This window comes from Balaenoptera physalus, assembly GCF_965194825.1.
Source record: "Balaenoptera physalus genome assembly, chromosome: 7".
NCBI lineage: Eukaryota > Metazoa > Chordata > Mammalia > Artiodactyla > Balaenopteridae > Balaenoptera > Balaenoptera physalus.
The window spans coordinates 33,954,614-33,962,160 of NC_138886.1; the positions used below are offsets into that span (position 1 = coordinate 33,954,614).

At 45.5% G+C, this 7,547-nt stretch overlaps 1 pseudogene across 1 annotated transcript in view; it reads left to right on the top strand.

Moving 5' to 3' along the window:
* LOC309663952 (nucleophosmin pseudogene) overlaps nt 1-7,547 on the top strand; it is a 16,608-nt pseudogene continuing 9,061 nt past the window's right edge. The window contains exon 1 of the transcript XR_014268432.1: nt 1-7,153. The product of XR_014268432.1 is annotated as a nucleophosmin pseudogene (transcript). The remainder of the gene's footprint in view (nt 7,154-7,547) is intronic.

Consider the following 7,547-nt stretch of genomic DNA (forward strand, 5'->3'; position numbering starts at 1 on the left):
TTGCAAAAATTCTAAAGAAAATTTTAGGAAGTTTAATCCAACAACATATTAAAGGATAATATATCATGACCAAGTATGATTTATCCCAGGAATGTGGAGTTGGTTTCACATTAAATAAATCAACATAATTCACCATATTTACAAACTGAAAAAGAAAAACACTATGTTCATTTCAATAGATGCTGAGAAAGCATTTGACCAAATATAATACCCATTCCTGGTTAAAAAAAAAAAAACTCAGAAAACCAGGAATAGAAGGGAACTTCCTCAATCTGATAAAGGCCATCTACAAAAAAACCTACAGCCAGCATCATGTTTAGTGATGAAAGACTGAATACTTTCCAACCTAAGATCAAGAACAAGACAAGGATGTCTACACATACCACTTCTATTCAATATTGTACTGGAGGTACTAGCTAATGCAGTAAGGCAAGAAAAATAAAAAGCACATGGACTGGAAAGGGAGACGTACAATTTTCCTTATTTACAGATGACATGTCTATGTAGAAAATCCTCAAGAGTCAACAGAAAAAGCCACTGGAACTAATAAGTTTAACAAAGGTATGGAATATAAGGTCAAAAAACAAAAATTTTATCTCTATATATTAGCAATGAACAATTAGAAACTTAAAAATAGCATTCATGTAAAAATATGAAATAGGGATAAAATTTATCAAGATATGTGTAGTAGCTGTACAAGGAAAATTAACATTGCCAAGGGAAATTGAAGAAGGTCTAAGTACATGGAGAGATCTACAGTGTTGTGAATTGAAGGGCATGGTATTATTAAGATGTCAACTCTCCTCAAATTGATTTATAGATTTAAGGAAATGGAGTAGGCGGACTCTCTGAGGCAAGGAGCACTTCAATGGGAAAATCCTGAGGCTGGCTCTGCATCTCTACCTCCAGTATGAGCCTCAGTCCATGAGCAAGCTGCTCTTCAAGGCTTGGCCATTGCAGATTTTGGGCAACCAACACTCCTCAGGGCGGGGAGGGAGATTCCTTGGTCACTGGACCCCTTGACTGCTCAGACAGCCATTTAGTTTCTGTGCATCTTCCAGCTCACAGGCTCTCAGAACATCTTCCAATTGTGGCTCAGGAGCTGCAGTCGTCTTGAACTTCTTCCCTGGACTTTTTGGCTTTTGAAGGAATCCCTAAATTAATCTCCAACATCCTTTTCCTAAAGTGGAAAGGAGATGCTCGCCTCCAGACCCTCTCCTCTGTGGTCTCTGCCTCTGGGGTACTGCTCCTCTGTGACTGGAGGCTGTTGGGACATGACTCCACTCTCACCCCTTGGGTCATGTCCTGCCATTGTTTGACTTGGAGTGACTCTGGACTGCCTCTTTTGTCCCCCATACATTCCCACTCTGCCACAGTTTGTCCATGATGATGGGTGTGAGGAGCTAAAAAGTTTGTCTGGTCTCCTCAGACTGAAGGTCCTGTGTGAACGATAACCAACATCTCAGGGCTGTCTGGCCTTCCTTGTTTACAGCTGAGGAACCGAGAGAGGACTATCCAAGATGGGGACTGAACTTTTGTGATCAGCTTATCTCCTGACCTGCCTAAGGGTTTCTTTCAAAGAGCTAAGAAACCTTGGTTTAGCCATCCCTGAAACATGGGTGGCTGAGAGAGGAAGGTGGACTGAGGAAGGGGCCATGATTGAGTCTCTACCAGCTAAACGGTTTTATGGATTCAAGGAGCTTGAGAGGTAAGCTCTACCTTTGCTGTACCCCAAACCATATAATCTGGGCTTCTAGTGCTTGTCTAATGCCTAGATCAAGGAAGGAAAGCTTCCAAGAGGTATTCAGGCAGTGTTCCTGATTCACTGAAGGTGCCGAATTTCCAGTTTCCAAGTGGCCATAAGACTCCTCAGGAGGGGGCATTGTATAGGTGGCAACAAGCCATGAACCACACACACCTACAGGGCTCCTGCTGGAGACATCTACCCAAGTTCTTGTCCAAATGAATCTTTAGGGTGTTTTCCAGTTGCCTCTGGTCTAGGTTCTCTGTTGAGCTCCCTGAGTGACATACCAGGTCACTTTCTGTCTCCTCAGAGTCAGACCCTAGACTCCTCACAGGATAGCTTTCTAAATACCTGGGTTATTTGGGGGCTCTTCCTCAGGCTATGCACCAGACTCTTTGTGGGTCACTTTGCCTGTCCCTTCACATGGAAATTTCCTGATTGCCTCAACGTCATGTGGCCTAGATTCTTCCTTGCTACTTTGGCCCCTATCACAGAGGTCTGTGAAGGTTCATGTTTGCCCTTTGGCCAAGAATTCCCTGCTAGTTTGCCCTGAGGCTGTATCTGTGCCAGGTGGGCCCAGTGTTGGATGAAGCTCTTTCAAAGGTGGTGCTCCAGCTGCCGCCAGATCTCATTGATAATAGGAAATTCTCTAGCAAGGATGGAGCCTGGTACTTAGGACGGAGAGGCCATGTTGCACTGAGGAACATTGGGAGCTAGAGGATGAAAGGTTTCCTGAGCTCTTTGGACCCGAAAGAGGTCCAGCTGCTTCTGGAATAAGTGCCAGTCTTGGGGTTGAATTTCTTTTGGGATGAGAGACTGTACTTCATCCTCGGGTTCAGAGAAGGATACTCCACAGTCCCTATCTGGGGTGACAGAATGGGAGAGAGGTTGAAGGTGGGCCTGAGTTAGGGGCTGGGATTGGGGCAGGGTTCAAGATCAGAGGGGGCTGGGGCTGGGGCTGCAATGGGGATATTTTAGCCTGAATATGGACTGGGCCCATTAGGGAATCCACTGAATAAGGCAAAGGGAGACGCTAGTGGGGGTCAGCCACCCAAGACCAGGACAGTAGCCCCAGGGACTCACTATGCAGAGAGGGGACACCCTGGAAGAGCTGGCTCCACTTCTGCTGCAAAGAGTCCCCTCAAGTTTTGGGGTTTGGGAACTGCCGAGGACTGCAGCTGCTCTGGTTTGTCTATGATGCTCCACAAGGCTTGGGAGCTGGCAGTGTCCTGTGTGTCTGCAAGAGACTAAAGTAGTCCCATCCCTGGTGTGATTCCATCCTTCGCGGCTGTTCTCCGGAACAGTAGTCGTTTATCTCCGTCCACCTTCTCTCCCACCTAAGTGCATGCCACCAACCCATGGAAGATTCAATGGACATGGACATGAGCCCCCTGAGGCCCCAGAACTATCTTTTCAGTTGTGAACTAAAGGCTGACAAAGATTATCACTTTGAAGTGGATAATGATGAAAATGAGTACCAGTTATCTTTAAGAACGCTCAGTTTAGGGGCTGGCGCAAAGGATGAGTTGCACATTGTTGGAGCAGAGGCGATGAATTATGAAGGCAGTCCAATTTAAGTAACACTGGCAACTTCAAAAATGTCTGTACAGCCAATGGTTTCCCTTGGGGGCTTTGAAATAACACCACCTGTGGTGTGACGGTTGAAGTGTGGTTCAGGGCCTGTGCATTATTAGTGGACAGCACTTAGTAGCTGTGGAGGAAGATGCAGAGTCAGAAGATGAAGAGGAGGAGGATGTGACTCTCCTAAGTATATCTGGAAAGTGTTCTGCCCCTGGAAGTGGTAGCAAGTTTCCACAGAAAAAAGTAAAACTTGCTGCTGATGAAGATGACGATGATGATGCAGATGACTATGATGATGACTTTGATGATGAGGAAGCTGAAGAAAAAGCTCCAGTAAAGAAATCTGTACAAGATACTCCAGCCAAAAATGCACAAAAATCAAACCAGAATGGAAAAGACTCAAAACCATCAACACCAAGATCAAAAGCTCAAGAATCCTTCAAAAAACAGGAAAAGACTGCTAAAACACGGAAAGGACCTAGCTCTGTAGAAGACATTAAAGGAAAAATGCAAGCAAGTATAGAAAAAGGTGGTTCCCTTCCCAAAGTGGAAGCCAAGTTCATCAATTATGTGAAGAATTGTTTCCGGATGGCTATTCAAGATCTCTGGCAGTGGAGGAAGTCTCTTTAAGAAAATAGTTTAAGGACTTCCCTGGTGGTACAGTGATTAAGAATCTGCCTGCCAATGCAGGGGACACGGGTTCGAGCCCTGGTCTGGGAAGATCCCACATGCTGTGGAGCAACTGAGCCCGTGCGCCACAACCACTGAACCTGTGCTCTAGAGCCCGCGAGCCACAACTACTGAGCCTGCGTGCCACAACTACTGAAGCCCGTGCGCCTAGAGCCCATGCTCCGCAACAAGAGAAGCCATCACAATGAGAAACGCACACACCGCAATGAAGAGTAGCCCATGCTCACAGCAACTAGAGAAAGCCCGCGCACAGCAACAAAGACCCAACGCAGCCATAAATAGATAGATAGATAGATAGATAGATAGATAGATAGATAGATAGATAGATAGAAAGAAAGAAAATAGTTGATATCTGGCTGTCCTTTTTATAATGAAGAGTGAGAACTTTCCCTACCATGTCTGATAAATATTGTCCAGGTTCCATTGCCAAGAATGTGTTGTCCAAAATGCATGTTTAGTTTTAAAAGATGGAACTCCACCCTTTGCTTGGTTTTAAGTATGTCTAGAATGTTATGATAGGACATAGTAGTAGTGGTGGTCAGACAAATGGAAATGGTGGGGAGACAAAAATATACATGTGAAATAAACTCAGTATTTTAATAAAGTAAAAAAAAAAAAAAAAGTAGTTCCAGAAGATTTCATTGGTAGTCTGCCTCAGTTGCTTGGGAAGTGTCCCTCCTCCTTTTCCCTCTGCTCCATAATTTGGAAATGCACTCTTTTTGTGACTTGTATCTCCTGGAGCTCCTGGAGATCAGGGCTGAGGAAGAGAAGCTACCTCCTCAGTGCACCTGCTTGCCAAGTCCCCCAGAGACAGGCCTCTGAGGGAGGGGAGGGCTCAGGCGGAGGAGCTGTGGAAAGCAAAGGGACACAGAGGAAGCAGCAGCTTCCTCAACCTCCCCAGACATCAGAAGATCAGCTTCTACAGTCACTCTATCATGATCCTCCCAGCAGGGATCTTGCCGCAAAGTGTTATCATCAAGAAGCTTGCCCAGATGGCTGCAAAAGACAGGATGTACAAGCTGCAGCTGGGAGCAGAATGAGGCTAGGAGGGCCCAGCAAGCCTGGCAGGAGTCACGTTCCCTACGTCACTGACTTCAAGATGCTTCTTTTTTTCTTCAAGGAGGGTGCTTCTTTCAAATTCCCTTCCCTATAAGATTACCCTCTCATGTCAACCTCGGCTGTACGGGGGCCCTGCAGTCACAGAGGCCGTACTAGGAAGAGGGGGAAGGAAAGAAGGAGAAGAGCTTCATCAATACCTGCTTTTCCAAAGAGCAAACAGGTCCCATGTCACGTGTACTCCTTTCTGGCAAACTCTCCAAGCTGGGAAAGCAGGAGACTTGGTTACATGCGGTGAAGGTAGGAGCAAAGGATCTTATAGGAGGCTGAGCAAAACTGTCCTCTGGGGGAGGCTCTTGGGAGACTAGACTCCAAGAGCCCCAAGCATTAGTACACAAGGTCAAACAGTGACAACAATAGACAGGCTCAAGTATGGAATAACATTTTATACTTTATCCCATCTGATCCTCATAACCACGCTGTGAGGGATGAAGGTTAGGTGTATCTCAAGGAGGAATCTGAGCCTTAGGAAAATTAAACAATTTGTCCCAAATCAGGACCCAAAAGGTCTGCCTCCAGATATCCTTTCCACTGTGTCTCACACTGCCACCTAGTGGGCAAGACCCACAGGCCCATTCCACCATTCTTGCATTCCCATGGATGGACCTAGCAGGGAACTGGAGAAGTGTTCTTGGTTCTGACTCCTTCCTATGACTCTCCCTGCTGAGAGCTTTGTTTTCTAAGAGGGATGAGCTCTAGCAGCTGACATCCTTAGAGACTGTGGATGTGGACCTGGGTCTTACGGAAAGGAGAGATTAAGGTTAACCCTTGAGAGCTCTGGACTGAATAGGCAGAACCTTACCTACCAAATGCTCCCTCTTTGTTCCTCTTCTTCCCTGCATTGATGCTGCAAAACAAAAAAGGAATGAGGGGCTTGGCCTCAATTCTTATTCTCCTCTCTTTAGGCAGATCATAATTCACAAATAAATCTTTCTACTTTGCATTAACAGAGTTCTAATTTACTTCTCTTTTATTCATTTATAAAGTGGATAAAAATATTTTTTATTTTCTTGAAAACCTTACGGAAAGGTCTTCTGTGTGGGATCCACAGTTGATTTTCTTCGGTTAGTAGATTGACCTCTCCTGAGGAAGGGGACAAAATCTCAGATAGGATTTGCTCCAGAAGGTGAGGTTCTGCTCCATGAGGACAGCACTGGGGCTCCAGCATCTGATTAGAAACTTCAGAGGCTCAGCATTGCTATTCAGATCAGCCCTAACACAGAGGAAAGGCTTGGCCAAGACACCTGGATGGGGGGTGGGGCTGGGGAATGACTGATGAACCAGTGTTGAGGACTCCTTCTTCAGTTTTTCTGAACTCTCTTAATAATCCAATCCATGGCCCCTGAATTGCGTGATTGGGTTTTTTTCCCAGACCCCACTACAACACGAAACAGATGGTCTGTGGATATTGGATAAAGGCCCTAGACGCTATACTTTAGCCCCTCCCTGCCCACAAAGATGATGTTCTCTTCTTTCCTCAGAGTTCCCATCTCAGTTGTCTCTCTGGGCCAACATAACTTAATTTAGAAAACTGGGAAGAGGGACAGGAAAAAAAACTCAGTTACTGCTGGGGGCTCATCTTCAGTTTCTCTAGGGTGGTGGTTGGGGGGCTGGGGGGACAAAGAGTATAGGTGAACTATAGCCTCTAAGCCTAGCAGGTCCCTCGACGCTTTCTAAATCCCTCTACCCTTCTCTGGGCCTTTTTTATTCTCTACTCCCATCTTTTCATCATATCACATATATATCTTATGCTATTTCCTGTTTCTTCCGCCTAAAACCTAGATATTAACTGGGTTCTTCTTTACCCCTGGGAGATCTCAACTTGAATCTCACCAGTTCCACAGCTTTTGAAACTCTGAAGTTCTCCTGTAATTTTTTGTTCATTTCCAGGGATTTACACTGAAGTCTTTAACTCCAGCTTCTCCACATAATCTGTTTTTGCCTTGCATCAACACAGACATGCAACTCATCCCTGTCCCCTTCAACATTTCCAGAAAAATCCATTTTCATATAAAAGAATTAGTAAGCAATGCAGCCTTTTTAAAAGATAGTGTGGGAGTGACCCGAGGGAGAGAGGCCCATGGCATACACCATGGTAAACAACTTAAAAGTCCTCTCTGATCAATTCCTTTTCTCCCAAAGTCCCTTTTGTGTTGCTGTACACCTAAAGGCTTTCAACTCTCCTTCATTCACCCCTGCAGTGTCCCACCCTGCTGGTCCTGGTTCCTCTCTCCTCTCTCCCAGGCGCCTCCCCTTTCCCCAGCATTATAATGCTTCTCCTTTATTACACAGAGCAATTCCCCTCTCCTAAAGCCCTGCCCCAACCTGCACATTCAAACCCATCCTGGTTTGAAGAGTGGGAGAGGCCTTCTCTTTAAGCTATTCCAACTTTTAAAGAGAGCAGTTGGAGTTATAT